Source organism: Odocoileus virginianus, chromosome 3 (genome assembly GCF_023699985.2).
Source record: "Odocoileus virginianus isolate 20LAN1187 ecotype Illinois chromosome 3, Ovbor_1.2, whole genome shotgun sequence".
Classification (NCBI taxonomy): Eukaryota; Metazoa; Chordata; class Mammalia; order Artiodactyla; family Cervidae; genus Odocoileus; species Odocoileus virginianus.
Window position 1 is genome coordinate 8,614,316 of NC_069676.1, and position 7,861 is coordinate 8,622,176.

Here is a 7,861-nt window from a genome sequence, read left to right on the forward strand (position 1 = left end):
ACCTGATGAATGTTGACATGACCTTTCTGCCGTGATAGCCCCCCAAGAAAACACTTCCCCAAGTCCCTGACTCTTATTGGATGCACCTGACTCACCTTAGATTTCCGAATACATGGTTGCTCTGAGATTTCCACTCTTCAATAGGTTCAAGGAAAAGATACAATTTCATAGTTTATCTTCCCCTTTCCTGTTAAAGTGAAATGCTTTCCAGATTTCTACAATCTAGACAGGAACTGAATTTTACAAGTCTCTCTAACATTGTTTGGAGAGACACAGAGAGAGGGAGAGAGAGGGAAAAATGAATATTTCTTTAATATCTAATAAAAGGCGTAATAGTGCAAGTATGTGTGGATTATTCACTCCGTTGTGTCAAACTCTTTGCAACCCCATGGCTCCTCTGTCCATAGGATTCTCAAGGCAAGAATACTGGAGTGAGTTACCAGTTCTCTCCCCAAATAGTACAAGTAGCACATTGGTATCTAAATCTATTTGTTTCCTGAGTTTGGGAAGGAAATTGAGAATAATTTGAGCTCAGAAAATAAGGTATTCATGTAATTATTTTATTATTATTCCATAAATCAGTAATTAAGCCAATAAGGACTAGTGAAAGTATTCAGGATTAAATTTTTAAATATTTGAAATGTCTCAGTCTGTGATTTTTCTTTTAGAGATTTTATTCCCATGTGCACATCACATGAGAATACATACTTGAACAGGTCTTACCCTGTAGTATCAATTTAGTTGGTAGATAAATATTAGTTATCATTAAACATCACGTAAATGGACAGAGGGCTTCCCAGGTGGCACTAGAGGTAAAGAACCCACCTGCCAACTCAGGAGATACAAGAGATGCAGGTTCAGTCCCTGGGACAGGAAGATCCCTTAGAGGAGAGCACAGCAACTCAATCCAGTATTCTTGTCTGGAGGATCCCATGGACAGAGGAACTTGGTGGGCTATGGTCCTTAGGGTTGCAAAGAATCAGACATGACTGAAGTGACTTAATATGCATGCAAAGTGGTATAGTAGTCAATTTTGCTGTGGCAACAAGCAACTCCCTAAACATAGTGGCTTAAAATAACAATTGTTCGCCAATTATTAGATGCATGGTGCAAAGTGTTTTTGGCTCTGGTCAAATTGTGCTAGGCTACCTGCAGGTCTGGGAGCCATATCAGTGGGCCAGCTCCCAGGTGGGAAGTGCCCATTCTCATGATAGAGGGGAACAGTAATATTAATAGAAAGGATGGACTCTTCCAAAGCCTCTTACAACTTCTCCTTAGGCTCTGAGCACATCATGTCAAGATTCACAAGTGGGGACATGTATTCCTCCCACTTGCACCTTCAAGGCACAAAGCAATGGGTGTGAGGTACATTCCTCTTAAGAAAATAACGGAGTAATGCAGTAATTTTGAAAAATAAAAATTCTACTCAAAGCAGAAACAAACACAAGTATGTCATACTACTACTGACATCAGTTGGTTATGAATTCTATGCTACAGACTTGCAGCAGAGGAAAATAAAAAGATGATGATTCATCAAGAAATGGCAGCTTTGTACATATTCTGAGTAGACCATAGAAACAGTAAAACACCTTGAGAGAGTCTAAAAATTCTTCTTGAATAATATGGAGCCAGCATGAGGGGCTCAGAGTTTATGTCCCTGTGTAAAACCAGGCATAGAATGGTGGGCTCTCAAACACTCTCCTCCCTGTGTGGAATTCTGGGAGGAGATATGCCTTTATTATTTTTTTAATTTATTTTTCTTAGTTGGAGGCTAATTACTTCACAACATTGCAGTGGGTTTTGTCATACATTGACATGAATCAGCCACGGAGTTACATGTATTCCCCATCCCGATCCCCCCTCCCACCTCCCTCTCCACCCGATCCCTCTGGGTCTTCCCAGTGCACCAGGCCCGAGCACTTGTCTCGTGCATACCACCTGGGCTGGTGATCTGTTTCACCCTAGATAATATACATGCTGTTCTTTCAAAACACCCCACCCTCGCCTTCTCCCACAGAGTCCAAAAGTCTGTTCTGTACATCTGTGTTTCTTTTGCTGTTTTGCATATAGGGTTACCATTACCATCTTTCTAAATTCCATATATATGTGTTAGTATACTGTAATGTTCTTTATCTTTCTGGCTTACTTCACTCTGCATAATGGGCTCCAGTTTCATCCATCTCATTAGAACAGATTCAAATGAATTCATTTTAATGGCTGAGTAATATTCCATGGTGTATATGTACCACAGCTTCCTTATCCATTCGTCTCCTGATGGACATCTAGGTTGCTTCCATGTCCTGGCTATTATAAACAGTGCTGCGATGAACATTGGGGTGCACGTGTCTCTTTCAGATCCGGTTTCCTCGGTGTGTATGCCCAGAAGTGGTATTGCTGGGTCATATGGCAGTTCTATTTCCATTTTTTAAAGAAATCTCCACACTGTTCTCAATAGTGGCTGTATTACTTTGCCTTCCCACCAACAGTGTAAGAGGGTTCCCTTTTCTCCACACCCTCTCCAGCATTTATTGCTTGTAGACTTTTGGATAGCAGCCATCCTGACTGGCGTGTAATGGTACCTCACTGTGGTTTTGATTTGCATTTCTCTGATAATGAGTGATGTTGAGCATCTTTTCATGTGTTTGTTAGCCATCTGTATGTCTTCTTCGGAGAAATGTCTGTTTAGTTCTTTGGCCCATTTTTTGACTGGGTCATTTATTTTTCTGGAGTTGAGCTTCAGGAGTTGCTTGTACATTTTTGAGATTAATCCTTTGTCTGTTGCTTCATTGTTATTAGTTTCTCCCAACCTGAGGGCTGTCTTTTCACCTTACTTATAGTTTCCTTTGTTGTGCAAAAGCTTTTAAGTTTCATTAGGTCCCATTTGTTTATTTTTGCTTTTATTACCAATATTCTGGGAGGTGTGTCATAGAGGATCCTGCTGTGGTTTATGTCAGAGAGTGTTTTGCCTATGTTCTCAACAAGGAGTTTTATAGTTTCTGGTCTTACATTTAGATCTTTAATCCATTTTGAGTTTATCTTTGTGTATTGTGTTAGCAAGTGTTCTAGTTTCATTCTTTTACAAGTGGTTGACCAGTTTTCCCAGCACCACTTGTTAAAGAGGTTGTCTTTTTTCCATTGTATATCCTTGCCTCCTTTGTCGAAGATAAGGTGTCCATAGGTTCGTGGATTTATCTCTGGGCTTTCTATTCTGTTCCATTGATCTATATTTCTGTCTTTGTGCCAGTACCATACTGTTTTGGTGACTGTGGCTTTGTAGTAGAGACTGAAGTCAGGCAGGTTGATTCCTCCAGTTCCATTCTTCTTTCTTAAGATTACTTTGGCTATTCGGGGTTTTTTGTATTTCCATACAAACTGAGAAATCATTTGTTCTAGTTATGTGAAAAATACCATTGGTAGCTTGATAGGGATTGCATTGAATCTATAGATTGCTTTGGGTAGAATAGCCATTCTGACAATATTGATTCTTCCAATCCATGAACACGGTATGTTTCTCCATCTGCTTGTGTCCTCTTTGATTTCTATCATCAGTGTTTTATAGTTTTCTATGCATAGGTCTTTTGTTTCTTTAGGTAGATATACTCCTAAGTATTTTATTCTTTTTGTTGCAATGGTGAATGGTATTGTTTCCTTAATTTCTCTTTCTGTTTTTTCATTGTTAGTGTATAGGAATGCAAGGGATTTCTGTGTGTTAGTTTTATATCCTGCAACTTTACTATATTCATTGATTAGCTCTAGTAATTTTCTCGTAGAGTCTTTAGGGTTTTCTATGTAGAGGATCATGTCATCTGCAAACAGCGAGAGTTTCACTTCTTCTTTTCCTATCTGGATTCATTTTACTTCTTTTTCGGCTCTGATTGCTGAGGCCAAAACTTCCAAAACTATGTTGAATAGTAGTGGTGAGAGTGGGCACCCTTGTCTTGTTCTTGATTTCAGGGGAAATGCTTTCAATTTTTCACCATTGAGGGTGATGCTTGCTGTGGGTTTGTCATATATAGCTTTTATTATGTTGAGGTATGTTCCTTCTATTCCTGCTTTCTGGAGAGTTTTAATCATAAATGGATATTGAAATTTGTCAAAGGCTTTTTCTGCATCTATTGAGATAATCATATGGTTTTTATCTTTCAATTTGTTAATGTGGTATATCACATTGATTGATTTGCGGATTTTAAAGAATCCCTGCATTCCTGGGATAAAGCCCACTTGGTCATGGTGTATGATTTTTTTAATATGTTGTTGGATTCTGTTTGCTAGAATTTTGTTAAGGATTTTTGCATTTATGTTCATCAGTGATATTGGCCTGTAGTTTTCTTTTTTTGTGGCATCTTTGTCTGGTTTTGGAATTAGGGTGATGGTGGCCTCATAGAATGAGTTTGGAAGTTTACCTTCTTCTGCAATTTTCTGGAAGAGTTTGAGTAAGATAGGTGTTAGCTCTTCTCTAAATTTTTGGTAGAATTCAGGTGTGAAGCCATCTGGTCCTGGGCTTTCGTTTGCTGGAAGATTTCTGATTACAGTTTCGATTTCCTTGCTTGTGATCATTTTGTTAAGATCTTCTGTTTCTTTCTGGTTCAGTTTTGGAAAGTTATACTTTTCTAAGAATTTTTCCATTTCTTCCAAGTTGTCCATTTTATTGGCATAGAGCTGCTGGTAGTAGTCCTTATGATCCTTTGTATTTCAGTGTTGTCTGTTGTGACCTCTCCGTTTTCATTCCTAATTTTGTTAATTTGGTTCTTCTCTCTTTGTTTCTTAATGAGTTTTGCTAATGGTTTGTCAATTTTGTTTATTTTTTCAAAAAACCAGCTTTTAGCTTTGTTGATTTTTGCTATGGTCTCTTTAGTTTCTTTTGCATTTATTTCTGCCCTAATTTTTAAGATTTCTTTCCTTCTACTAACCCTGGGGTTCTTTATTTCTTCCTTCTCTAATTGCTTTAGGTGTAGAGTTAGGTTATTTATTTGACTTTTTTCTTGTTTCTTGATGTAAGCCTGTAATGCTATGAACCTTCTCCTTAGCATTGCTTTTACAATGTCCCATAGGTTTTGGGTTGTTTTGTTTTCATTTTCATTCATTTCTATGCATATTTTTATTTCTTTTTTGATTTCTTCTATGATTTGTTGGTTATTCAGAAGCGTGTTATTTAGCCTCCCTATGTTTGAATTTTTAACAATTTTTTTCCTGTAATTGAAATCTAATCTTACTGCATGGTGGTCAGAAAAGATGACTGGAATGATTTCAATTTTTTTTTAATTTTCCAAGACAAGATTTATGGCCCAGGATGTGATCTATTCTGGAGAAGGTTCCGTGTGCACTTGAGAAAAAGGTGAAGTTGATTGTTTTGGGGTGAAATGTCCTATAGATATCAATTAGGTCTAGCTGGTCCATTGTGTCATTTAAGGTTTGTGTTTCCTTGTTAATTTTCTGTTTAGTTGATCTATCCATAGTTGTGAGTGGAGTATTAAAGTCTCCCACTATTATTGTGTTACTATTAATTTCCTCTTTCATACTTGTTAGCGTTTGCCTTACATATTGTGGTGCTCCTATGTTGGGTGCATATATATTTATAATTGTTATATCTTCTTCTTGGATTGATCCTTTGATCATTATGTAGTGTCCTTCTTTGTCTCTTTTCACATCCTTTATTTGAATGTCTATTTTATCTGATATGAGTATTGCGACTCCTGCTGTCTTTTGGTCTCTGTTTGCGTGAAATATTTTTTCCAGCCCTTCACTTTTAGTCTGTATGTGTCCCTTGTTTTGAGGTGGGTCTCTTGCAGACAGCATATATAGGGGTCTTGTTTTTGTATCCATTCAGCCAATCTTTTTATTTTGATTGGGGCATTCAACCCATTTACATTTAAAGTAATTATTGATAGGTGTGGTCCCGTTGCCATTTATTTTGTTGTTTGGGGTTCACGTTTATACACCCTTTCTGCATTTCCTGTCTAGACAAGATCCTTTAGCATTTGTTGAAGAGCTGGTTTGGTGGTGCTGAATTCTCTCAGCTTTTGCTTGTCTGTAAAGCTTTTGAATTCTCCTTCATATCTGAATGAGATCCTTGCTGGGTACAGTAATCTATTCTCTTTCATTACTCTAAGTATGTCCTGCCATTCCCTTCTGGCCCGAAGGGTTTCTATTGATAGATCAGCTGTTATCCTTACGGGAATCCCTTTGTGTGTTATTTGTTTTTTCTCCCTTGCTGCTTTTAATATTTGTTCTTTGTGTTTGATCTTTGGTAATTTGATTAATATGTGTCTTGGGGTGTTTCGCCTTGGGTTTATCCTGTTTGGAACTTTCTGGGTTTCTTGGACTTGGGTGGCTATTTCCTTCCCCATTTTAGGGAAGTTTTCAGCTATTATCTCCTCGAGTAACTTCTCATGGCCTTTCTTTTTGTCTTCTTCTTCTGGGACTCCTATGATTCGAATGTTGGGGTGTTTCGCATTGCCCCAGAGGTCCCTGAGGTTGTCCTCATTTCTTTTGATTCTTTTTTGTTTTTTCCTCTCTGCTTCATTTATTTACACCATTTTATCTTCTACCTCACTTATCCTATCTTCTGTCTCTGTTATTCTACTCATGGTTCCCTCCAGAGTGTTTTTGATCTCGTTTATTGCATTATTCATTTTTAATTGACTCTTTTTTATTTCTTCTAGGTCTTTATTAAACATTTCTTGCATCTTCTCAATCTTTGTCTCCAGGCTATTTATCTGTAACTCCATTTTGTTTTCAAGATTTTGGATCATTTTTATTATCATTATTCTAAATTATTTTTCAGGTAGATTCCCTATCTCCTCCTCTTTTGTTTGACTTGGTGGGCATTTTTCATGTTCCTTTACCTGTTGGATATTTCTCTGCCTTTTCGTCTTGTTTAGGTTGCTGTGTCTGGAGTGGGCTTTCTGTATTCTGGAGGTCTGTGGTTGTGGAGGTTTTACCCAGTGGGTGGGGTTGGACGATTGATTTGTCAAGGTTTCCTGGTTAGGGAAGCTTGCCTCGGTGTTCTGATGCGTGGAACTAGATTTCTTCTCTCTGGAATGCAATGGGGTGCCTGGTAATGAGTTTTGAGATGGGTCTATGTGTTAGGTGTGACTTTGGGCAGCCTGTATGTTGACGTTCAGGGCTATGTTCCTGCGCTGCTGGAGAATTTGCGTGGTATGTCCTGGTCTAAAACTTATTGGCTCTTGGGTGGTGATTGGTTTCAGTGTAGGTATGGAGGCTTTTGGACGGTCTCTTATTGCTTAAAGTTCCATGTTGTCAGGAGTTTTCTGGTGTTCTCAGGTTTTGGGCTTAAGTCTCCTGCCTCTGGATTTCAGTTTTATTCTTGCAGTAGTCTCAAGACTTCTCCAACTATACAGCACTGATAATAAGACTTGTAGGTTAATGGTGAAAAGATTCTCCCCCATGAGGGACACCCAGAGAGGTTCACAGAGTTACATGAAGAAGAGGAGAGGGAGGAGGGAGATAGAGATGAGCAGGGGGAGAAAAAGGCGGACTCAAGAGGAGAGAGATGGAGCTACACAGTTGTCTGTTCCCAGAGTGTTCTCTGTAGCCCAGACACCCACAAAGATTCACAGAATTAGATTGGGAAGAGAAGGGGAAAAGAGGAAATAGAGGTGTTCTGAGGTAGAAAATGGAGAGTCAACATTGGGAGAGAGTATACATGTTTCAATTCTGTTCTCTTGAAACATCCCACCCTCGCCTTCTCCCAGAGTCCACAAGTAATCAACACACTCCTGAATAAAACTGGGAACTGAATATTGGATTCTTAAATGTCCACAATGTATATCATATACTGAAAAACAAAGATTAAAAATCTAGAGTAGAGGTTAGACTCTTAAAAATACAGTATTAAAAA